Raw genomic sequence first — 27,294 nt, 5'->3', positions numbered from 1 at the left:
ATGACGACGACGATGATGGAGAAGGAGAGGAAGAAGAGGAGGAGGAAGAAATGTGATTTTTATTTGAATGAAACCATTTAATCCCTTCTTCATGAGGTCAAGGGTATATTACTAACAATACCTAATGGCAGTGATTTCAATGTACTGGCCTGTTATTTAGTATTAAGCAGAGGAGATAAGATTTGATCTTACTTGGTGACTATGACACAGAACGTAGTGAAAATGGAAACAAGATGGATAAGATGGTAATACCATCTTAGTTCCAACTGCACCATCTTAGTTTTAACTGGTCACAGGTGAGATCTTCCCAGCAGGGGCCGGAGTGGAAGCTGAAACACCTCACTTAAAAAGACCCTATGCTAGGCATTTAATGTGAGGAGAGAGGGAAATGGCATGCAGTATCGCTTTATATCATATTTCATTATTGGCACCACTTTACAGATGAGGAAATTGATACTTAGAGCAATTCAACAACTTATCTTTGAAAACTTAGAGCCCATTCAATGATGAACGTAGACAATGGATTTAAGGAATTGCTCAATAGTTTCCTTCTCTGATAAAACCAACATGGAAACTTGATTCCTAACCTCTCCTGGAGGAAGCCAGTGATGCTGGTGGAGAATATCAACTTTTGAATGAGTTTAATGGTGTGCTTGCATGAAACAAGGTGCCTCTGAGTGAAAATGTGTTCTCTGAGTATCCTGTAAAATAGAAAACCAAAATGACCCTGAAGTACAAGTCCCTGTCTGCACATCTCATCAGTAACATCTGCTAGACCTCACTTACCTAGCCAGAATGCAGAACTACGTCCATCTACTGTCTCTGCTTCATTGCCACTCTTGCCTCAGACTCCTTTGGAGGGTGCACTGCTCTGTTTTCCTTCTAAAGGAACTCATTCACTCTTTTTATGATGGAAATTTCTTGGAGCACGGACTGTAATAACAACAGTTACTACTGCCACTGCTGCTGCTGCAGAATATTGAATATTTATGGGTCAGGTAGTATGCTAGATGCTTTAGATACATTATCTCTAATCCGTAATACAAACCTGGATATGGAAATTATTATCCACATTTCACAGAGGTAAAGTGTTATACATTGTCCAATGTCACAGAGCTATGAGAATGAAACCATGGGGTTAAGTTAGATCTGACACCAAACCCATTGTTATCCAAGCACAGCACAATACAGACAGGTTTATAATTATCCTAGTGCTTTCTACAGTCCTTACGGTTAGGGCGATTAAAAGCTAATAGATGCTTTGGTGATTCACAGTGAATCACTATTCTGTTAATCTAATGGCACCTTAGGTTTATATGGCACAGTATCACTTACGCATGCATTTTACATGATTTACTTCATTGGTTCTCCCACGAATCTGGTGTTCCTCACATGTAGTTTCTTCTCTACCTATGCTTGGACCATCTAGATACATTCAGACACTGAGAACTGATGCTGGGGTTTATGTTTATTATTTTTCTTGTATCAGGGCATTGTCTGATGGAAATAACACGATATTCAACCAGAAGAGGCCTAAGATGAAGTAGAAAAGCTTGTATGTATCCGTTCTTTTTTCCTCTGTTATCTATTCCCATAGCTGAATATCAGTGAAGACCCGCTATTATAATCTAATTGAAACCTCTGAGCTAGCATTTGCAGTATCCCTTACTCAAGGGGGTTATATGTCAATTTTGTGGCATTGGTTTGCCCAGCTTCAACTAACAGATATCAAGTTATAGCTTTCTACTAGTGTATCCAACTTTTCTGTTATTTCCTTAATGTAAGAAAACAAACAAACAAAAACCCTACCTTTTCTTCTAACCAGCTAATGGGTGGAAACACTTTTACATGCATTAGACCGAAATTGACCAAGAGATTTTTAGGTCCAGTCTCAAAACTGAGCTTTATCAGAGGGGTGACATCCGCTTGCCCGGTGTGTTGTGGTTGCAAAACCAGAATGTAAAGAAGGAAGGAATATGCCCGATGGCAGCCTAGGGAGAGGTGACTGCGGGAGGGAGACAAGTAACTCCAGAGGTCGTGAGGTGTTCCCTGGAATTACTTAGAGACTTTCACATTATAAATAAATAAACATTACCTGATGCATACTGCCCATGATTATAGGGTTCAAATGATCCATCTTTACCTTTTGCTACTCTTAATTTTTTAAATGGTGGCTTAATGAAAGGAATGCAAACAGTGGAATTACTCAATAATGAGAACAAAACTGGCATCCATTATCTGGATTCTTCTGTTGGACGGAGCTGCTAACGAGCAGTTAGTGTTCGCAAAAGCCTCACCTTAGTATAATGAGAGATGAGTAAACTAGATTGCATTGCCCCTTGAAATTGTATATTTGAATCATCTCTCCCTACAATGCAGCTCTTTGCAAATGACACATTCTATCGCAGGCCAATAACTCATTTCTGCCTCCCTGAAGGTTTCTCTCCCTATCTCTGAACCCAAAACGCATTACTCATAAATATTAACATTTTGTTAGTGCAGGATCTTAGGCCAATTTGAATTGTTGAGACTGGGATGTGATTTGACTTGAAAAGAATAACGAAGGTATTGTGATTCCAAGGATAGAAATGAGTTTTGCAGAGGAAATATCTGAAATAGTGCCTAAAATAAGTGACAACCTTTGGTTTCTTTAATTACCGTCCAAATAAGGAAAATCACAATGAAGCTATTAGGTCCATTTTTAAAGCCTCAAAATTGGATACTGACCCTTCAAGCTCATTTTTTTTCCTCTTCCAAAACCACAAGAATAGCCTTTCTTAAAATAAAAGAATGTCTAACACATATTAGCTGTTATTATTAACACATCTCATGCATCATTTCAGAAATCTTCACAAAAACTAAGCTGGATAATTATTATTACCCTGTTTCTGCGAAAATAAGACCTAGCCGGACAATCAGCTCTAATGTGTCTTTCAGAGCAAAAAATTAATATAAAACCTGGTATTATATTATATTATATTACATTATATTATATAGGACCCGGTCTTGTCTTATAGTGAAATAAGACCGGGTCTTATATTAATTTTTGCTCCCAACAATGCATTAGAGCTGATTGTCCGGCTAGGTCTTATTTTCAGGGAAACGTGGTAGTATTCACCCTGAGATTGATTGTCCTATTACTTAACTTTCCTACACATTGCAGAGACGAGATTTGATCTCAGAGCTGTTGAAATCCAGAGCCAGGGATCTTAACCACTGTTCAAATTTCACACGGCATGGGCTCCCACAGGGTAGAGAAGACATCGCTCTGTCCCTTGCTTTGTAAAGCTCCTCCTTGCTGCTTAGAGAATCATTTGAATTCACATTTCTCCCAGCTTAATGATGGCACACATCATTAGGCTCAAATAGGTAAACTGAAACTATTTTTACAGGCTTTTTTGGCAAAATAAGATGCTGTATTAGACCCGTCAAGGCGGTATTTGTGAGCAGTGCACATTTGATAACTCTAAATGTATCTGTATTGATGGGCTCTAAGACTGCATAATGTTTTAAGGTAATTAAACCACAAAAACTCATTGGAATAATGTTTAGGGCTGACTTAAACCCTTAAAAGCCATTAGCTGTTAACTGCCAAGTTGCTCTGAGTCTCTGTCTGCATGAAATTGAATCATATTTGAAAGGTTCTGTAGGCTAGCGGCAAGATTCATAAAATCCCGACAGCTTTACATCTTTCATCACAAACCAGGAAATCAGAGGAAAGGAGAGGGTAAGAACCGGATTTGGGAGGGGAGACGGCCTTCGATTTTTCATCTAGCATTCCCCTAGATTTTTCAGCTCATTAACCCCATTTTGCCTTCATATGGTAAAATTGCAAATACTCATTTACCATTTGTTTCATTCAATTCAAATCAAAGAGTATGTGTGCTATACCTATAGGGATTTGTACTGGGAACAGAGAAATTAATAAGGCAACAATCCTGCCCTCAAGCAGCTTCAGAGTCAAGAGAGACAGGCAGATGAATAAATAAAATTTAGTGTGGTAAGGTAAGCACGTCAATGGAAAAGGACTGCACACAGCAAAAAGGAGAGAATGAGGAGTGAGGACAGGAAGACTTCAGGGAAGAGGTTCTGATTGAGCTGAATTTAGAAGGTTAATGGAGTTGCCAGGCAGACGAAGTGGAAAAATATTTCAGACTAAACAATAAACAATAGCTAACAATAAAAAAACACAGGAAAAAGTAATGGTGTTTCTGACTCCGATTCAGTATTCAGATACAGTACCTCATACACACACACACGCACACACACACACTTCTGACTTTTAAACAAACACTTGGCCTTCTGATAAAGATTATGTGAGTACCTGCTGACCCTGCTCATAGATGATTCTCTCCATGGTTGAAAATGCTTTTGTCATGGAAAATCATGGCGCACCCACACCCTATTGGTCCTGGCCCTGCCCAGGTCCACCACCAGAGCTGCTGAGGCAGACCTTTCCACCGGGTCCTTCCTCTCCTCGTCAGCAAAGCTCTCTCCCAACATGGCCTCCTGCAGCCCCCTCCTCTGATCAACATGTACAAGATTGGGGTCTGGCCCTCCCATGAGCCAGGAGGGCCTCAGAGCTTGGAGTTACTTATTCAGATAGATATGGCGAAGTCCATTTAAATTTCAAATGGATTCTACTTATTTCAGCTGTAACGTAGAGTCATGCAGGCAAATAATAAAAGAATCATTCGTGGTACTGCTTTGATAGGAAAGCACATTGATTTCAATCAGTAGATTGTAAGAATGTGGCATCTATAAGGCACTGAGATGGAAAGCATGCACATCTGGACGGAAACACAGGTTCCCATAAATAGTCTCATATTTTCCTCAGAAACTTAGCCAGTATGTTTTCCTCTGTAAAGTAGAAACATTAATGTTTACTTCCTGTGGCCATTATGTGGATTAAAAAGATAATGTGTATAAAGCACGTAAAATACAGGCAATGCTTCTAGGAGCCACACAGTAAATATTTCTGCTTTTAGCTATTAGATGGGCCAAATGATTTTATCCAAAGGAAAAAAGTGCCCAACGCTTATTAGACAGTCTCCAATCTTCTACCTAATTAAGTTCTGACAACCATTTAACTACACACTCCTTCCTCAACTATATGTTAAATTTCAGCAAAAGTGGATGAGCTGAACTTTCCTGAGGAAGTGATTGCACCTTCTCTTGTTCTGTTCCCCAAAATTCTGTTAAGAAATATTGAAAAAAGCATTGGAGAAGTTGTTTTTGCCATTTGCGCTATTGCATTCCACCAAGAAGTTAGCTTATGGCCCTTTGGTTGTTGTTTTGTTCTATTACTGCTTTGCATCCTTCCACCAACAGTCTATGGTAGAAGACTATCTTCTCTTTACCAACTCCCCAAGTTTTAGAGGAAATAAATTTTATAAGAATTCTGATGATGATTTCTCCTGGGTTCAGTTTAAAGTATGTTCCAGAAGTTTCCTGGAGCCCTCCAAGTTAAACAGGGCCACCTTGCTAGCCCAACCCCAGAGCCACCACTGCCATTTGATATCTTAGGGTAATGGTACCCATGTGGAATATAACTCTAGTAGCCCAGCTTTCTAAATTCCATAACAAACTACCCTTTAACCTATACTATGTCACCTTCTTTATTACCTGCAGAATCCTCACCAAAACATACAATCATCAACTTTATGCATTGGTTGATTTACCATCTGTTTCACATTCTAGAATAAAAGTTCCTTGAAATCAATGACCTTGCCAATATTGCCTAGCATTTCAATTCTTACTATGTTCAAGTTACTGTGCTTGGAAGAACAGATAGATAAACAGATGATGAAGGTATACATGAGGATTGAATAGAATTATGCATTTAAGATAATTTTTAAACTCCAAAATGCCATGAAATAGCTCATCCTTGTTGGTAATATCTCAGTTGCACAATGGTTCTCAAACTTTACATATAGCCACCACCCCTACCATTACTATCCCCCAGCTATTACGTATTTATTGAACGGTTATTTATGCTTAACATTTTACAGACATTATGGCATTAATCCTCATAAATGTCTATGATACAGTGTTATAATTTCCACTGTCCATTACATTTCACAGATAGGAAAACTGAGGTGTATTGAACGTACAAGATTTTAAAAGGAGAAGTGGTGGGAAACAGGTCTGGAAGAACTGGACCAAGTAAGTGGTCGTGAGGAAGGAAAAGTGGTGATGAATTCAAGATTTCCACTAGAAACTTGGTTCCAGTTGTGCTTTGAGATAGTACTAGTTATTAAGTTTAAAAATAAAGATTTTGTAGTTCAATATGATTGGGAAGAGTAGAGGTAAACAAAGGTGAAGGCCAATCAATAACACCATCTTTCCCGATAACTTAAATCTCTGATGGGTGAATATTTCATTCTGTAAGGGAACTTTTATTTTTCCATAGAGCATTTCATGAATATAATGTTCTGGACAAAACACTTTGGCACATAATCATCTAGAGCAGGATTAAGCAAACTACAATTTGTGGACCAAATCCAGGTTGCTGCCTGTTTTCATAAATAAAGCTGTTATTATAATACAGTCATATCCAATTATTTACATATTGTCATTGGCTGCTTTGGGACTACAACAGCAGAGTTGAGAAATTTCAACAGAGACCTTAGGGGTCTGCAAAGTCTGAAATATTTACTATCTGGCCCTTTACAGAAAAAGTTTGCCAGGGCCTGATTCAGACGATAAAATCGCCAGAACTTACTGGTTAAGTAGATGTAATGAGTAACATAAAGGGATTAAACAAACTTCAAAAATTAAAATGCTTACTGGGACTAGACAGAAAATATGCATGAGTGAAGTGGAGGAGGTGGAGAATGATAAAGAATGGCAGTCTGCAGCAAGAGGGAAAGTAGACTCTTCTTAGAGGGGGCACCTCTTGTCATTTGAAGCCATCTAGAAGTTTGGGCCAAATGTTGCCAAATCTACTAATTTTTCCACCAAAAAATGTCAATTTTTATATATTTGTAAACTCTTCTGATTCTTTGGGTTTTGTTTGTTTTGTTTTGTTTTGTTTTTGTAGCTAAAGAAAACACAACTGTACAATACCGACAATCAACGGGCAATTTGCAATCTTTAGTCTAAAGAGAATTTCAGGTTACTGTTTTTTTAATTAGGTGGTGTTATCGCTTCCATTGAATGCAATTATGTCTGTAAACTGTTCAGCAATTTTTTTTTACTCTTCAATATTCTCCAAATATATAAATACTATTACTACTGCTACTACTACTACTACTAATAATAAAAACAAAAATAAGTGTAATTTGAGAGTAGTTTTCTGCTTTCTTGAAGACTAAATAGGGCATGAGAATGGATAATTAATTGAGTGTGTAATTTGCTGATATTTTAGAGTAATGAAAGGAACGGGGTTTTTCTAGCCATAAAATCAGGGGGTGAAGAGGAAGTGCCTCGGGGTGGGGTGGGGGGGACAACAAAAGCCGGGGTTTTCAGCAAACAAATTGTTGACTAGAATAAAGAATAGGGTGTGGGGAAAGACTTTGACCTGAAATTTTTGCAGTATTGGGAGAAAGTCAAATGTAAAGCCAGCAATAAAGAAAATGTGAAAGAATAAGACAAAGAAATGAACAGCATAAAGAAATGGAACGACATGGTAAATTTTAAACCATGATGGTAACGAAAGCCAACAGGGACATGGCAAGGCTTCTTTCCAAAAGAGAACTTTTTTTTTTTCAATGACTAAAATGATAACAAAGGCTTTACCATGTCCAATTGGAAGTGCAACTAAATAAGAGCAAGGGACTCTGCCCTTTCTAAGCTCTAAGTTATTTTATTGGGAAAAAAATATTTTGATTAGAATTAAAATGCAGCGGGTATCAGTAAGAAAAGATGCTTTCCAAATGAAGAAACTGCTCAATAATAGAATTGAAGTATTTGAACACAATATGTATGTGTACATATATACACATAAACAGAGGGTGCCAAAAAAATGTATACACATTTTAAGAAAGAAAAAAAAACTGTATTAAAATTGTGATAATACATACCTATAACAATAGATGAATACAGGTCAATGTGTATACATTTTTTTGGCACCTCTGGTATGTATATAGTATTTTGTTTGAGAGAGAGAGAGAGAGAGAGAAACATTGTCACTCTGGTGTATAAAAGAAGTATAATACGGGGGTAGGGGGTGGGAGATGAGGGTAAGGGAGATCAAATATATTGGTGATGGAAGGAGAACTGACTCTGGGTGGTGAACACACAATGGGATTTATATATGATGTAATACAGAATTGTACATCTTAAATCTATGTAATTTCACTAACAATTGTCACCCCAATAAATTAAAAAAAAAAAAAGAAGTATGATACATAAGCGAAGAATGTTCTGGTTGAAATGGAACCTTTCTCCATCAACACCTTTCAGTGAGTACAGCTTTACCCATCGAGAAGCAGAGGATTCAGTTTACTTTACAAATGGGTTTAAAAATGAAAATGACAGAACCTTGGCCAACCACATTTTGTTTTATCAAATTTTGAAATGTCCACGGTAATTGCTCACATCTTAGTGCAGCCTGCAAAATGAGACAGAGTTGGTACAGCAGTACTAAATATTTCAACTTTCACCCTGGGGCTGAGGAGTGGCATGAATTCGTAGAAATACTGTCGTTGTCACAATATCCCTGTTCCTATTGTGACTTTGATCTGGAAAGATGATTAATATTTTTGCAATCGGTTTCTTTCTAACTGAAGTGATGGCTAATCTGATCACAAATCGAGCTTAGGCAGGTTACTCCTACCAGACAGCAGACATGGTTTTACTGCTGCACCTGATTTCCATGAACACTAAAGATACATCTGTTTTCTCCTTAGGTTCATTTGAAGAGAAACCAAATTTGTGCAAAACTAAAATGTGGTAAAAATGTTTAAAATGTAAATTATTTTAATAAAATTTGAATGTAAGTCTCACAGCTAGGACGGATGGAAATCAACATGCTATAGATGAACTTTACCTAAGAATAATTTCATTGTATTTTCATTTAGGATATTTCAAAATCTGAAATCATCATTGTTTCAGCCCTTGTACTATCTCAAGGTTGAACAGGCCATTATAACAAGACTATTAGCTTGAAAATGGGGTTTTTAAAAGCTTTTGAAAACAAAGGTCTTAAACGTGCATTGTAAAATTTTATCAAGTTTCAAAAATTCTTTTCCACTAATGCATTTTCCCAAGTGTGGCCTTTTTCAAGAGAAGAAAACCTATCATCACCACTAAATCCTGCTTAAAGTTCTCATTGATCACAGCCTTAGAACAAGATTATAAAGAAATAGTCCTACACTGAGATAATATGTAAGAGATTTTGGAAAATCTCAACACTCCATTTTAGATTAAATCTAGTGGGTTTTCAGGCTCAAGTCCCATTCCATTGATAAAGACGGATTATCAGTGTTCGCCTCTTCATTAAGGACAAACAATAACTATTGCTTCTTATAGTTGTAGCACAAATACCATAACCTTTCCCTCCTGTATTAAAAATCCTATATTTGATCTATTTGTCATTTAAGTGAATAATACAACTATTGTGCCTTTAAAGAATCAAGTATTGACTTAGGAAGAAGCAATCTACCTAGGCGTAAGATTGTGGTTTTTATCATGATTGGATTTAAAACTTTGCTACTATTGCCTCTCGTTCAAAACTAACAGAAGAGAATAGTTGAATTTTAAGTTGTCTTTTGCTGGTGATAATGGACATATAATTTGGTTTAATTAAAGTACTTTTAATTTTGAGGAAAAGCAAATTAGGAACACATTCTATGCTTTACTCTAAAATTAAATAAGTAGTTCTGGATCAGAAGTGTTTCTGATAAAGATACATTTTTGTTGCTGCTGTTGTTGCAATGTGTTGATATCCATGAGCCTGAAAGCACAGCAATAGTTACTTTGATGAAACAATATTTGTTCTTTGATCAAAGAATAATTTATACATGGGCTAACCATTTAGCACCCTCACAGTCTAACACTGAAATATAAGAAACGATGTGTTAATCCATAGTATAGACAGCATTTGACAGTTCTGGAATCATAAAATGAAAGTAATTAAGAGTGTCGTCTACCACAACTCTTTCTTTTTTCAAATTTGGTGAGAAAAATACAGACACAAGCAAATTGTCAAAGATTAAGACTGATATGTTGGGAAATCTCTACATAGCCCAGGTTTTATGTTTTGTTTTGGTTTTGTTTGTTTGTTTTTGTTAAGAAGCAGATACCAGCAGAGGATTAGTTTGCAAGAGATTTCCTAGGGGGAAATCCTGTGAGAAAAAAAGATGGGGAAGGAGAAACTGGGTGCACCATCAGATCTCAATGCAGGCTAATGCCTGTGGAATACAGAGGGTAGGCGGGTAGGGAAGAATGGCTACAAACCTCTCAGACTGCAGTTCTGTTCTAAGACATTTCTGGTAAATATAGTGATTATTCCTGGAGCCAAGGCTGCCAATCAGAGGAGTCCCATGTCTCCCAGCAACCAGCTGCCTCGGTGTCTTCCAGGCTGAGTCACTGGCTTGGGGCAGCCCGTGGAAAACACTGATTCCACATGTAAAAGCAGTAGCAGCTGAGGCCATTGGTCAAATACGCTTCCTACAGTTGGACATGTGAGAGGGCCATTTCATGGCCACCGCGGTATCCTAACTGAGAGAATGCCACTTTTCTCATATATCTAAAGATGGTACTCTAATATTCATCACCTGTAGTAGCAACGTTTCCCGCCCTCTAAAGAGAGGTTTTATTCAGTAGTGGATCACGATTTACTGCTGGAGAGAAGCAAGGCTCACGTTGTTAAGAGACCTTGATATGATGAAGAGAAGAGAGCAATACCGTAGGTGATGAGGGTGATGATCATAAATAACAAGAATGGTGATTGTCTGTGCCTTCTATCCACTAGTTATGCTAACAGTTACGACTCATTTCACATGAGTCAACGCTAATGCTGTCATTAGATAATAAGTCCACAAGGGGTTAATTTTTCTCTATTTTAAAAAGATAATATAGACCCATACTCTGTGCGTAGTCACTCACTCCACTAGTGTCATCATTGAATCGCTCTAAACCTTATGTCCTAATCCGCATATCTGACGACAGATCACAACTAGTTCAAGCAAGTACCATGAGGATTCAATGGTACTAGAACTTGGACTAAACGCCCAGATTATCTACCAGCTGCTTTTACACACATCTAACTTCCTGTTTCCCATTAGATTATTACAGCAGACGGGTAGCCCCTTGTTCTCACACAGTATTTTCTGAAGACCTAACTCCCTTGGAGCCTCATCTATTTATATATTAGTCTATTGTTGTCTTTGATTAGAAGTCAGTACGGCAGCATAGAAGTTCAGAGAATAAATGCTGTAAGGATAAAGTTGAACACCCCAATTCAACTTCCCTTTTTTGACTCTGATAACCCCGCTCTAACTGAAACAAGCTAGCTGTGAATGCTAGCCTCTGTTTCCTCATTGCAAACAAAGAGAACCAATAAGCCTAACCTTGTAAGGTTTTTAGGATTAAATAAATTGGTGCAAAATGCCTAAGTAGTAGGCAAATGTAAGCTATTACTACAACAATAATAATGATGATGATGATGATATCATGCTTTTAAAACACAGTATTAAATGGTGATGCACAGTACTAAACAGTTCATGATCCACAACTAGACCTTCAATTCTAGCCTATTCCTCTTTGTCTCCCTGGTGATAATAAAAGTCCTGCTCGTCAGGAAAGTCACTAGACAGACAGGAGCTACTCACAGGCGAAGTCACCAAAACCGTCAGAAACTATCCTAAAAAAGTGTTTTCCTCATGGCAGGACTAATGTTATGTTTCCTAATTTTCATAGGCTCACATTCCCCATTTGGAAAAACTGAAATACTTCCCGGAAATAAATTTTAATAAAAACACCCAAGGTTTATACATTGAACAAAAGTGTGGCTGAAGAAAAATGATAGTCCAGAGACCTAAAATCCATAAATTCAATCCAGAATATGATTGATTTCTGCAAATCTCTTCTTAATGTGACATAAGGAGAGCAATATCAATTTATTTGACACATAGAAAATTGGCTGCTTTGGAGATTATCTTTTCTGTAAAAATCAAATAGCTTTACATTTAAAAAGTTTTCCTGAGAACCTACTCTATTTGCTTTCACACAAAGGCATTAAATTTGGTAAAGCTAAATAAGAATATAAGGGAACCGAGGCCCAACTAGAAAATGTACAACCACAAACACATCTGCTTTCCTTCCCGCACCCAATTTTAACAGTGTATCATGAGAATAAATACTGAAACGGGAATCTATGTCCTAAATTCCTCCAGCTTTTGAAGGAGGCTTTCATTGCTGCAGTTACCTATGTTTAAGAAATACATTGCCTAACAAAACAGCTCCTACTCCAAAGCCACCCATCTTTCATACTCTCTCCGTATACGTTTATTATTTTCATGATAGCACTAATCATAAACTCGACCCATTTTATTTTTAATGTTTTCTTTTACTTTCTTTACCAAAATGTAAGCTCCAGGAGGTCAGAAGCCATGCATCTCTTCTTTACTCCTCTGTGTCTCATGCCTCTCAGTGTCTCCGACACCAAGAACATAGTCAAACACTTTCTAAAAGGAAGGAAGAAACTGAGATAATAAAGAAGAGAGGGAAGGAATGAAGGGGGGAAAAGTGACAGAGAGGGGAAAGCAAAGAAAGCGGCAAAGCAGGAGGAAAGAACGAAGAGAAAGGGAAATAACAGGAGCCTTAACCCCTGTACTGGGAGACTTAACTGTTTCCGTATGAATCCTCATTCCCACCTGCTTTATCTTTACAATCCTGACTCCCTTTCTGAGTCCTGCAATCCTATTTCAATTGCCTGCAAGTCACACTGTGGAAACCATCTTTTCTGCCACGTGCTGTTCATTCCAGGCTATTGTGGTAGCAGATTTTTCTAAAGGTTTGCCATGGCAGAGGGGAATTCGTTAAAGCGGAAAACCCTTACATTGAACATGAGATTTCACTGTTCCTGCAAACTGATGCAAACATTTTCCACACAGAGAATTTAATCCCTGGTAACTGTAAGTTTTTTCTACCTTTCCCATCTCCTCACATCTCTCTACTTTCCTTGTTCCCAGAAAAACGCCACCTCATCCCTAGCCTAGTTTGTCATGCAGAGTAATTTAGATCTCCTTCCTCTCAGTCCTGCTTCTATATTCATTTTACTTCCTGCTGCAAAGATATTGCTTACTTATTCGTAATTTATTTATATCTTACCTCACTCCACAAAGGATTTGTTGTATTGCAGGATCCCCTGAAATAAAAAATAAAAAGAAACTCTTAAGTACAATATGAACAGAGGATATGATTAACCCAGTTTCAACTGGAGTCAAAAACGGGGTCAGGCCAAATGAGCCAAACTAAGATATTAAGGCCAGGAAAGGTATATGGTAGAATGTGAGCTCTAGATTTGGGTTGAGTGATGAATTTAAAAAAAAAAAAAAAAGTCTTTAGACTCTTGCTCAACCTGAATATTTGGCTCTGAGCTTCCAGGTAGCCAAAATTGAAAGGGAAACATGGCTAGTTTTATAATTTTTATTTTCCACATGCAATAAATACACCAGCTCCTTGTGGAGAAGCGAAGCTTTCCCTCACACTTGACTCTTAACTCTAAAATAACATTTTATGGGCACAGATATGGACAAATAATAAACATAGGGCAGAGAAATTAGCTCAGAGGCAAGAGTCCAGGACTGAACTAATAAACTCATGAATAAGAGTGACTGGAGAGCGAATGGAAAGTCTACAGTTCCGGTTGACATTAGAATGGGGGAATCAGCAGGGGATGGGTATCTGGTAGACAGAGGTTCCTGGAGAGGAGGAAGTCTGAGTGAGGAGTCAGCCTTCCTCCTCACCTTCTTTAGGATCACTCCAGGCCCCACTGTTCCCATGACTTAGCTTTATGGCTAGATTCCCTTATATTTACATCCTCAAGATGGTACGAATGCAGCCTCCTCACTGAGCCACGATGACGAGTACTGGAACCAGGGGTAGACAGAGCTCTGGGCTAGAACTTCAATAAGCCACTCACTGAAATAGCTATTTCCCTTAATGGTCTCTATCCAAAGAATAGCCCAGTGAAGGTGACATTGGCTATTAACCTATTCTGAGTGTGGGAGGCCCACACAAATGATGCCTGAATTCTTTCTCAAGAACAATTTGGGTGTGAATAGAAACTGCAAAATAGGCTCTGTCACCCACGAATAAAAAGATCCCTATCATACATGCAGAAGGTATTCTTCAAGATTCTCTAGTTAAGTAAGCAGGTTTATAACCACAGGAGTGTGTGTATATATATATATATATATATATATATATATGTATATATATGTAAATATATATATATATATACATATATATATATATGGATGATTTTTCAAACCACTAAAACAAAAGTAACAGGCTTTACCACTGATTGTGTTTATTAAATTGCTCAGCATGACATTGTTACTATTCTGAAAAAAACAATTTGAGTGTGCAAAGTGACCCAGAATAGCGTCTGTTACGATGCCTAAACTGTTTTAAATATCCACTGAGTATTTTTTATGAGGTGCCCTTCAAGGAAGGAGATTTTAAAGGATGGAAGGTATCTTTTCTCCTGCCTCCATCATAGGCCAATCTCAGGCTAATCATTGAGACATTCATGGCTTTCCAGTGAAAATAGGTCAAGAAGATACATCTCAGTCTTATCCTAGGCCTATATCCCTGATGGGAAAAGTGTGTGTGTGAGTGTGTGTGTGTGTGTGTGTGTGTGTGTGTTCATATATAGCATATCTCTGTGTATGATATATAAATGTATATATCTTATAGTATATAGACTATATAGACATATGTATTTATACATATATACACACACACGCGCATATATATATATATATATATATATATATATATATATATATTTGCACCAAAAGCACCTTTTCCTGATGCTGCAGTCATTATTGATTCAGCAAAGGGACAAAAATGATGGCAGCATTCAAAACCATTTTTTCTTAGGGACTATTCCTAGTGAATTAGGCTCAATCCACTGACATGATTGCCGGAGACAGCTTTCAATAACAACATGTCAGGAAATAGGAAATTCATAGAAATGGGAAGTCAGAGATGAGGGGAGAAAGATGATAATGTTTAGCAAATGGCAAAAGCCGACAGAGTAAACGCTGTTTGGAAGCCCAACGCCCTCTGTGAACTGGTGCTGAAACACACAGCTTTCCTAGCGGGAGACCCAGGACTGAGTCACCGGAGAAGCTAGAAAGGGCTACTTATAGGGGGAGGAATAGAGCAGGAGGTCAAGAATAAATGAGCATTTAATACGCACCCAGGATACTGCCAGATGTTTGCTGGGCATTTAAAATATATTATCTCGTATAATATATATGATAAACTTCCAATCTGAAATCTCAAATCTCTTAATAATACATTTTTGTAACTTGTTAATGCAAAATCTGACCTGACCTACAACTCATTTTGTGGCAGGACCTGACCTGAAAGGATGGTAAGTCAACTGTAGTAGTTTAAAACTTTGTCCTAATATTCAACGAATTATTGAATTATTACTATATCAGTGCTCTATATAATATGAACTATATACTCAGTATTATCTTTCTGAAATCTGGAAGAACGTTGTGAATTCTGAAACGTTTGACACCGAGAGTTTAGAATAGAGATTGTGGTCCATTTTACTAACAATAAACTCCTAATATGCTGTATCTCGTTTTATGCCTTTTTGAGTATTTGCTCACTTAGCCCTGATTATACCCTTTTGAAGAAAATGTGATGATCCTGTCTGTAAATAAAGATATATAAGGCTTATTGACAGTTAATTACTGGAAGTTTACACAGTTTACAAATAGCAAGAATGTCTTTCTGACTTTAAATGTCACTTAAAACCCTGTGATACTTAGCAGAAAAGTGTTCACAAATACAGAAGGAAATACAGGAAACATCAAGAAAATATAAATATATACCAGGGTGCCAAAAAAATGTGTACACATGACTTGTATTCATCTTTTGTTATTGGTATATATTGAGTATTACAATTTTAATACAATGTTTTACCTTTCTTAAAATGTGTATGCATTTTTTGGCACCCTCTGTGTATATATATATATACACACACACACACAGATATATACATATATATATACACATACATGTTTATACACTTCTCTGACACAGGTTTTCAAGAACAATAATCCAATCAGCCCCAAATCTGTTTTTGTTTTTTAAGAAAGCAGACGAAAAACTAATTAACAATATTAGGAAACAAAATACTTTTCAATATTTGGTTAAGTCACTATTCCAGCAGTACTAGAAGTTCCGATTATGGCTTCCTGAATCAGCTTTGCAAAGACAGCACCTCTCATTACTCTGTCACCCAGCAGTTTTCAACCCTTAATTAGAACAAAATCAATGATGAATGAAGCTCTCATGTTCTCACCTTCCCATAGATTTTGACAAATGTGAAGTTATCAGCACCCTGGCTAAAACTCCCCATTCACACTGAAGGTATCCAGTAAATTTTTATGCGTGCGCGTGCGTGCACACACACACACACAGAATGCATCATTGTTGTTTAATAAAACATTTGTTCAGCTACACTTATGAAAAGTGTGTCATCAAGCCTCAAAACTTCATTAATGATAATAAATCGCAAAACTCCTCATAAAGTGGTCGAAAAAGCCACTACAACCTATTACTCCCAGACATGCATCTCCAAGAATTAAAATAGGAATCTCTTGGGTAGCAGCCTCAAAGTAACATCTCCTGGAAAGATTCTGGGGATATGGAGGAGATAAACTGAGGCATATTAAAAACTTTAAGAGTTTATTTGAGCAAAAATCCAATTGAATGGGGCAGTATCAAACCAGAAGTGGTTAGGAGTACTCTGCATTCAGGAGCCAGGGGCAGGACATAAATAAAGTGCAGAAGGAAAGAAAGGAAATTGTTGATGGGCTATAGCTTAATGCCTAGTTCACTGTTTGTGACTGGTTGTCCTCAGTGTTTTATTTTGTAACCTTGAGGCATTTACAGGCTTAGATTTTGCTTTGTTTCCTAGGCTACCTTGGCATTAGAGTCACCTCAGTCTAATGGCTTCCTTGTTTAATTAATTTAACAGGAGACATACACTCTCTGTATTTATAAATGAACTACAATGCACATATGCACACACAGAGGAAGAAGTAAAAACAATCCATTTCCATTTTTAACTAGAAATAAAATGGCACTGACTTTTTCAGGAGGAAATCAAATGCTTAACAAGTTGACATTTAGCAGAACACAAAGCATTTGGCAGTCATCAATGGCGCTAAATGCATGGCATTAAATTAATTGCAAGTTATATAGCATCTTTATACGATGTATCTTCAAATGCTAGAAACAGGGACTTTCTCTTCTATATTCCAATGGTTTGGTTGGCCATATAATCCAATTAAACAGAGCATTCAGCCATCTCTGCCTAGAAAAACACCCATATTTAACAATCTGAAATCATATGGTTGTGGTGATCACCCTCCCACATACAGTGAGATGTGACAATTTAGAAAGACAATGGGTATGTTAATCTATTCAATGAGGTTTCAAGTTGGTAGCATTCAAAAGAATAAATAAAAGCATAAACTCTACAGCTGTTTCGACAGATGAGGCAACAAGGGAACCAGTTATCACTCATTCCTTGTTAGCACAGAACAATTGCTTTGCCATTGGATTAGATCATCCTTTTGGTCTTATTTATGATGACTTGCAGTCTTGTCATTTTATCAGCGTGTAACATAGACCATACATTAAGCGACAACTCTAACATATGCCATTGGAATTTGTCACTTTGCCAAGGAAAATTTGCATGAAGACTTCAAAAAGGTCTAGTTAAGGTGCTGTAGTTCCAAAATTTCGTGAGCTGGAGCTTTGTCTTTTGCTGAAGGCATGTCCATATGCTATTACTGTAAATTTCTTTTACTTTTACATTGGAAAGATATTTTAAACTGTAAGTTGTAGGTCAGCAATTCTTTCCAGAGTATGAAGGTGCTTGCTTGCATGGATACCTTTCAAGTAGACATTTGCTCCCAGGAGTTATTCCCAAACAATGTGACATACTAATATAAAGCCAACACCAATGAAAACTAATGAACAAATTAAGTAGAATGACATTTACAAATAAAAATAATTTCATTGTTTTTACCAATTTAAATCTCAGCTAAGTTAATGTTTCTATTCATTTTCTTAGTCCTTAAGTTGTTTATTTCCTTTAATTTTCAAAAACTTCATAATATCCAGACATACCTATTTTTCCAAAGAATCAGCTATTAGATTTTTTCTGTCAATGATACTCATTCTATAAATTTCAAAGTATTTGTACTTGCTTTACATGTGCCATTTAATTTTTTTCTCATGATCTGTGTTCTTTAGCTTTAGTTGAATATTTAATTCTTTTATTTAATTTTTTGTTTGCTGGTTTCAGAAAATAATTTGAGCCATGGCTTGCTACAAAATTTATTTTCTAAGCAGCACATTATTGAAATTTTATTCTTAGCTCAAGTATTGTTCTAAAGAATTATTCCTTATAGTTAAACAAGAACACTCTAACCTTTTGGATGTAAATATCAATTAAGAGTTTAAATTTATTTTAATCACATAAATATGAATTGTACAATTTCTGCTTTTTTTCAATCTTCTCTAATCTAACATACTATCATATACTTAAATGCTCAACAGATATCTGAAAAAGTAGTGCCAAATCTGTTGAGTGATTTGTGCAAATCAATGAATTAAGTGATCATGTGTATTATCCCATTTAATGCTCAGAAAAAAACTAATGTTTGGGTACCAAATTATCCAGTTGACAAACAGAAGCCAAAGCATAGAGCAGTTAAATTAACTTACTCTAGGCTACAGAGACATAAAAACTAGAGTAGCTAGATTAAATAAAGGATGTCCAGTTAAATTTGAATTTCACATAAACAAACAAAAAAAATCTTATTTAATATAGGTGTGTCTCATGCAGTATTTGGGACATATTTCTACCAAGAAAGGGGGAGTAGGGTGCTTATATGGAATTCCAACTTAACTGGGCATCCTGTTATTTTGTTCACTAAATTTGGCACCTCTATCTACTAAGGAGAGTAACAGACCACAGGTCAATCTGCTTCTAAAGCTAATCATCTCTATCAATACCCCTTCTGTTCAGGAGATATCTGATATCCATATATTGATTCAAACTTTATAAAAATTATTTTTACTTTCAATACCCTAGTTTATGTTTGTTTTCTTGTTCTATCAGAGGATAACAATTATTCAGTACTCCTTTTATTTTTTCAATAAAATTACTTCATTTCCCCTGGAAGGGAAGTAAGAACTCAGCAGGGCAGTTATGATGGTTTAATAGAAAAGAAGACCTGTTTTAATTCTAATCTTTACATTCTCTCCACTCAAAACTGAATAGGTACATATACTGTGTTTCCCCGAAAATAAGACTTAGCCAGAAAATCAGCTCTAATGCGTCTTTTGGAGCAAAAATTAATATAAGACCCGGTATTATATTATATTACATTACATTACATTACATTATATTATATTACATTATAAAGACCCTGTCTTATGTTATAAGACCAGGTCTTATATTAATTTTTGCTCCAAAAGACGCATTAGAGCTGATTGTCTGGCTAGGTCTTATTTTCAGGGAAACACGGTAGGATACCCAAGAGTATACAAACAGAAGAAAGCCAGACCACCAGCTTAAGGCATGCAGTCTTATGGAGGACACCATCCTGATATTCCTAAGTGTCACAACAAAACTAGAATTTTGAGGTCATAGTCTTCATTTTACAAATGAGATTACCGAAACTGAGGGACGTCGGTGGAGTAATTTACCTCACACATCAAAATTATTTCTACAGTTAGAGTTCAAATCTATGGTTATTTAACTCTCATGGTTATGCTTATTTCAATTTTTCATTCACTTAATGGATATGATGAGGGAACTGAGTGCCTACTATGTGTTGGGCACATCTCTAAACCCTGGAGATACCAGGCTGAACAAGATAGACAAGGTGAGTGTGTCAGGGCTATAGGAGTTGCTCATCACCAATGTAACAAGTTACCACAAATTGAATAGCTCGAAACAACACAAATATATGACCTTACAGTTCTGGAGGTCAAAAGTCTAAAATTGGTTTCACTGGGATAAGGTCAATGTATCATCAAGACTGTGTTTTTTTCTAAAAGCTCTGAGAAAGAATCCATTTCTTTGCTTTTTCTGGGATCTAGAGGCTTCCTGTATTACTTACATCTTTCTCACTTCACATCATTCTAACACCGACTCATTCTTCTGCCTCCCTTTTCCTTGTGATTACACTGGGCCACCTGGATAATCCAAAATAACCTCGTCATCTCCAGGTCAGCTGATTAGCCATCTCAATTCCATCTATAACCTTCATTCATCTTTTCCATGTAACCTAACATATCCACAGGTACCTGAGATTAGAATCGAGACATCTTTGGGGGACTGTCATTCAGCCTACTACAGGAGCTTTCATTATGACGTATGGAGAAAAAATACGTGACCATGGTGACAGATATAATTGTCACCATGATCTAAACATCATCATGTGTTAGCTAATACTCTCCCCAAAGAGAAAAATAAGATGAATTTAAAATATATAAATATAAACAATAGAGATGGTGCACTGGAAGTAAGAGGGCATAAAGGTGTGGGCAATTTCCAAGTAGACAGGAAGATCTCTCTGAGAATTGATTGACAAGCAAGTTAATTAAGCAGATACCCGGGGAAATAGTACTCAGCAAAGGAATGAAAGAGTATGAAAGCCATAAACCAGAATGAATTTGGAATATTTTTAAAACAGAAAGAAGATGGCAGAAAGATGAGCTGAGGAAAGAAAATAGAATGAGAACAATATCCAGACTCCTTACCACAGCTTAAGTGATTTTATGAGACCTGATCCCCGCCTATTTTCCCACCTGTCCCCACATGTGGTAGTAAGTCACTAGAAAGGTTTAAGCAGTATTTACACAACAGTGTCATATTTTTGAAAGTTCGCTTTGGCTTCTTTGTGGGGGAATGAATTATCAGGGACAAGAAAGGAGTAAGAGCCACCAGGAGGTCATAGGACAGATGAGGAGAGCACGGGAGACAGAGGGCAGGGGACGTGTATGAAGTATTCTTTGGAGGGAAATTCTGCAGTGGAGTTTCTCAACCTTGGAACTATTGACATTTTGAGATGCAGGATTCTTTGTTGTGGGGAACTATTGTGTGCATTGTTGAGAAGCAGTGAGGTACCGGATGAGGAGAAGGCTTAAATGAGGGATGAGTGGGGAGAAGACGAATCCTGGGTGTCTGGCTTTCATAAGTAAAATTGCATGATCTCTTTCCTATTGTTCTCAGTATACTTAACGCTGTATTTTATATTAATTAGAAGAGCAGTGACATTGAAGCCTTTAAGAGAATTTAAAGAAGAATAGTTTGTAAGAAAAGCTTAACAGACTTTTATAAAAAGTACTTCCTCTAACAATAAAATGGCACACTTGACTCTCTGGAAGTGAAATTGTATGGGCCTCTTTCCTCAAACACAAAATCACCAGTTTGGGTTCCATTATGTCTAAGATGATTTTATTTCTAACCTCTTATCGCTTAGCTCCAAATCCATTTTAAAGGGAACTCACTTTAACTCAATGATAGAAGAGGGGTAACAGATCTGAGAGGGAAACAGTCAAAATATATATTTGCTAAAATTTACTATACACAGAATAAGAAAAATCACAGTGAGTTATGGTCACGTGAAGCACAAAACACTTGTTTTTGCATTTAAATTTTGACACTTATAATTATATGACCTGTCACCATAACTTGATTGGGAATTCCTCTCTGGAATACACCACATTTTACTTTCCTTTTTTAGCCACACGTGCTGGCATATAGGTAGTTTTAGTGGATATTCATTGATTTTTGTGTGCAGAATAGCTCAGACCCACCCAATCACCTCTGGCTTCTCTGAAATTCCCTTTCAATTCATGTTATTCTACAGGAGCTTGCTATCAAGGTACCAAAGCTTCCTAGACTCAGAATTGAGTCCATAATAATCTTCTGACCAGTATATTTGGCCCAACTTAGAGCACTTGTCTATCCTTGGACCTATCAGCACCCTTCTTGATTCTTCTTCATATAGCTATTATTTGTAATTTGAGCTTTGAATAGTATGGGCAGAAAGGATAGGACACTGAGATTGAAGCACTTAAATGCTGGTCTGAAGAAGAATCTGACATTCAGAGAGAAAAGAAAACAAGAGTTATAAAGTCTATACTTTTCCAAAGTTATCACTAAGACTGGCTCCTTTCGGGGTACCCCGATGGCTGAGTTGGTTAGAGCACGGTGCCCTTCATAACAAGGCTGCCGGTTCAATCCCCACATGGGCCACTATGAGCTGCACCCTCCACAGCTAGATTGAAACAACTACTTGACTTGGAGCTGATGGGTCCTAGAAAAACACACTCAAAATAAAATAAAATAAAAGTTTTAAAAACAAAACAACAATAAAAGACTAGCTCCTTTCTAGGTCAGGTGAGCCAACAGATTCCTCATGGTTAAGTTTGAGTCAGGCTATTGTCTCTTGCCAAAAAAAGAGCCCTGCCTGAGACAGTGGGTAGTTTAAAAAAGTTTATTGATGGTAATGTTGGTATCAGTATGAGTTTTGGGTGTAACATGTGCGTTTTCCTCTTTTTCTGAACTGGAAGAAAAAAAATAACAAAAATATTTAAAAGAAATCTCTCACAAAATATCTCATTTATAATAACAAAATAAAAAAGGATGTTTTAAAAGGTGATATTACGGAGGACATAAGAAATACACCAGACTGAATGGGAGTGGGTGGACTCTGGAGTTCACTTAGAATCCACTCATTCATTAGCATCTTGATGAATGGCTCCCTATGGAGAACAAAGCTGGTAAACAGTTTGAACATATCAAAGCTAGAGAGAGGACATTGCCCTAATCATACAGAGCTTAGAGCGTAACTGTTTAGTGATTACTAATTGACTTGTCATTCATTCATTCATTCATTGATTCATTCGATAGTTGCTTACAGAGTGCATATAATATGCTAAGAACTAAATGCCATGGATATGAAAATGAACAAAAAATGCCCCTGTCTTCAAAGAATGACAGTTCTCAGATACAAATCCTACAGAAGCAGGCAAGTAAATGCAAACTGGGCGTGCCAGCCATTTGCAAGACAATAAATAGTGACAGATTAGGAGAACTCATAAGACCAAGCTCTTAAAATATTCAATATCAGTTTTGTTTTTTTTGTTTTGTTTTAATGTATGTCTGGGAGCTGAACAGAGCCTGTATAGTGTATGGGCTCTCTGCGCTCCAAACTCTGGTCTTAATATTTAAGCAAACCATTGAATATCATGTAAAAGGTTCTATGGGAAAAGGGAACTGTTGAATTCACTTATGAATGGCATCCTGGAAGAAGTAACATCTCAATCCTAAAGAACAAGGAGGCCTCACCCAGGTAAATGGAGAAGAGAATGCCAGACAGAGGAACAGAACAGCACATCCTAAGGCCTGGATGCTAGGAGACGTCTTGGGACACTGGGACCCTGCAAGAGCTTTCATGTGGCTGCAACACAGAGTCTCAAAAAAGGCTAATGAAAAATGAGACTGCAGAGTTCAGCTGATTAGCAAGGCGTGTCCATGCCTGTGCACTCTTTGTGAAACAGTTTAATCTCAAATCTAACACACTTAACAATAAGACATAAAACAAAGAAAACCAAGGTATACCTTATACTGCTGAGTTCAGACTTGCAACACACTGCTGTCTCCAGAGATTTTCTTCTGCTTGGCTAAGCCTCTTATGTTTGGCATGAAACAATACTGTCGAATGTAAGCCTGATTCCACCAGGAAAAATTAAGATACTCTAGTCCCAGTTATTTACTACATTTGTACTGAAATCCATACACCTGTGTACCTGACAATACATACAGAGAATGCCCTTAGGTCTTCCTATAAATATAAATTTGGGCTAAGCACATTAAAAGAACTGATAGGAATCAAAAGGAAAGAGTCCAAAGAGAGATAAGAGGAAAAAGGGATATATCGCAGACTAGATTTCTTCCTTTCACCTTCTGTTTATCTAAATCCCAATTTATGCTCAATGGGTCAGAAGCTCTTTGAGAGCAGAAACAATTTCCAATTCTTCCTTCTACTCTCAATGTTTTGAACAGCAGTACTTAAAACCTACTTCTTCTATGTGTTCAACCAATATTTAGGCAACCGAATTGAACACTGTATTAGTTATCTACTGCTGCATAATAAACTATCCCCAAAATTAACAGTTTGGAACAATAAAATTTATTGTTGCACAATTTCTGTAACTTAGGAATCTGATGGCTCGGGGTCTCCCAGAAGGCTGTAATCAAAATTTTGGCTGGGGCTGTAGTCATCTCCAGGGTACACTGGGGAGGACACATATCCAATTCCATTCCTGTGGCTTGTCAGGCCTAACAACTCATTCACATGGGCCTCTTCACAGGGCAGCCTTACAGCCTGGTAGTTGGCTTTCCCAGAACAAGCAACCCAAGAGACAAGGGGAGGAAACACCCCACATGGAAGCCACACTTCTTGACAACCTAATCTCAGAAATGACAGCTCATCATTTCTGCCATATTCTATTCATTACCAGGAAGTCAACAACGCCAGCCCACACTCAAGGGCAGGTTATCACACAAGGGCACGAATACCAGGAAATGGGTTTACACAGCCATCTTGGAGACTGTCTACCACAAACATCTTAAAGAGAAGCTGAGAAGTGGAGCACCCTGCACCTCTGAATAAAATCGGGATACACTTAGTGAGGACGAAGCTGCCAGTGTATACGGGCGGGCAAGTAAATTATTGCAGATTGAGCAACTTTGCAGATGGTCATACCCTATGAGATGCAACTCCACCTCATGACTCCTAAAATCATCAGTAAAATCAACCTCAAAATGGCTCGGGTGCTAACAGAGTTTTGGGTGGAAATCAATGCGACAACTGACTTTTATGCATAGTTTTCTCATAGTATAAAAGCAAATCAGATAAAAGAAGATACGCATAGATGGGTAGAGATAGAGGCAAGAGTAAGGCAGCATATTCCAGGAACTCACAGAAATTTGGGGGAGATACAGGAAATCATACAGCTATGGAATGAGAGTTGAAGTGTATTGTAACCAGATCTGAAGAGCACAGAGATTCCCAAAGTTTTCTCCAGTGTATATTTATTTGTGAGATTCTACATCAATGTCCATGTCTCCTGCTAGACAGCAAGGAGGCTCCATGATGTCATGGGCTTGTTTTATAACCAATTCAAGGGAATCGAGAATTAGATTTTTGGAGAAGAGGAACAAAAGAAAACTGAAATTATCAAGGACGTCTTGGTTTTTCTAGTTCTCAGAACACTGCCCGATACAGAGCAACAGATCCTTTTTATGTTTTACTAAAAGAAGAAAGGAAGAAATGCGTTGACACATCTTATCCCTGCAATGAAGAGATCTACTGTTTTATGACTGCCTTCCCTCCTGAAGGAAGATGCAGCAGGCTGTGGCATTAAACACCATCACCTTCCATCGCCACAACATGCATTGCAGCCTGACAAACTACACAGAAGCCTATAAGGAACTTGGCATAACAGCCTTACTCACAAGGGTGATTTGCAGCCCAATCATCCTCTCACAATCGGAGTTATACAGATAAGCAATTAGTTGAAGTCAGCACAGTACAGAAGCAGAAGAGACAGTGACCAAGCTGCCTTCACGGCAATACAGTAGAGTAGGTACTGCTAGGAGACCAGATGACTAAAGCCTCACTTTCGTGTAAATAATTATAACAGAGACTCTGACTTTTAGGAAGTGATTCCAAATCCTAGTGAGACTGGACTGTGGCTTTCAAGGCTCTGTTCCTTCCTTCCTTCCTTTCTTTTTTTTTTTTTTTTTTTAACCCTGTGATACTGGTAACATAAAATTCCCGTTATCTAAGCTAAAAGAGTACACCTCTGGCTCTTGCCATTTTGTGTATAAGTTAGTATTATTGGAACCCTATATTTTTTTAAGAGCAAAAGTCATATTGCATTCTTTGGGAGAATTTTCTTTAATCCTCTTGTCTTTCCAGCAAATTGTTCACATGGTAAGTTCTTTGTACACTACACTAGATAGTAAACTCCACAAAGGAAGGAAGTGTGTTTGTCTAATTCACTAATGTTTACTACATAGCACAATTCCTGGACTATAGTAGGTCTTAATAAATATTCATAAAGTGACTGTTTAATGAATTGGCATCATTTTCAAAGCCTCATTATAAACAGGATATGAATTTTCATTCTCTCTTGCTTGATTTAATAGCACAAATTCCTTTAATAAACCATGCACTGTATAAAAACCCTGTCATTAAAAACAAAGACACCTCGCATTCTGTTTGCTTCTTTCTTTCAAGTCATTGATGCTTTACTGCTTAAACAATTATGACGTCCAGAATGGTACTTTCACTCAACATTTCAGTGGAATGGAGAATCAGATTTTTGAAAAAGAAAAAAATTGCTGAAATAAGCAAGGAAATTCTTAGTTGTTCAATTTTGTATGGGAGGATGAAAGAGCTTATGTGACCCGCTTAACCTTAGAAGCTACAGAAGTTCTTTTTGTAAGTAAATGTGCCCAATGTCCTGAGTGGCCCATATTACATCCTGTCCATCTAACTGCTAACTGCTAATCCAACTATTGCTGCAGCAAACCAGCTTCCCACAGATGGAACCTGATGGCACTTGTACCTGGGCTGCATAACTTAATCCTCCATTTCTGCCCTACATCTTTTCTAAAAAAGACATCTGCATATCCGTATATGGGCCAAGGATACATACAACTCTCAGTCTGGAAGAGAGATGACACTTTGTTGTAGTAACGCTTCTCCAGAGAGAAGAGAATCGTGTGTGTGTGTGTGTGTGTGTGTGTGTGTGTGTGTGTGTAAATAAATTCTTTAGGAGAACTTTCTCCCCAAATAAAGTACATATGTATGTGTATGTAGATATGTGTGTGTGTGTGTGTGTGTGTGTGTGTTTCCTTTGGGACTTTCTTATTTATTTATTTATTTATTTATTTATTTATGTGTTTATGTATGCATTTATTTATTTATTTAAAGGATTTGGCTCACATGATCACGGAGGCAGGTAAGCAGAGCTACTGTCCCAGTTTAT

This window comes from Rhinolophus ferrumequinum, chromosome 15, assembly GCF_004115265.2.
Source record: "Rhinolophus ferrumequinum isolate MPI-CBG mRhiFer1 chromosome 15, mRhiFer1_v1.p, whole genome shotgun sequence".
In the NCBI taxonomy this organism is placed as follows: domain Eukaryota; kingdom Metazoa; phylum Chordata; class Mammalia; order Chiroptera; family Rhinolophidae; genus Rhinolophus; species Rhinolophus ferrumequinum.
The sequence above is the reverse complement of the archived record's forward strand: the minus strand, read 5'-3'. Positions refer to the sequence as shown.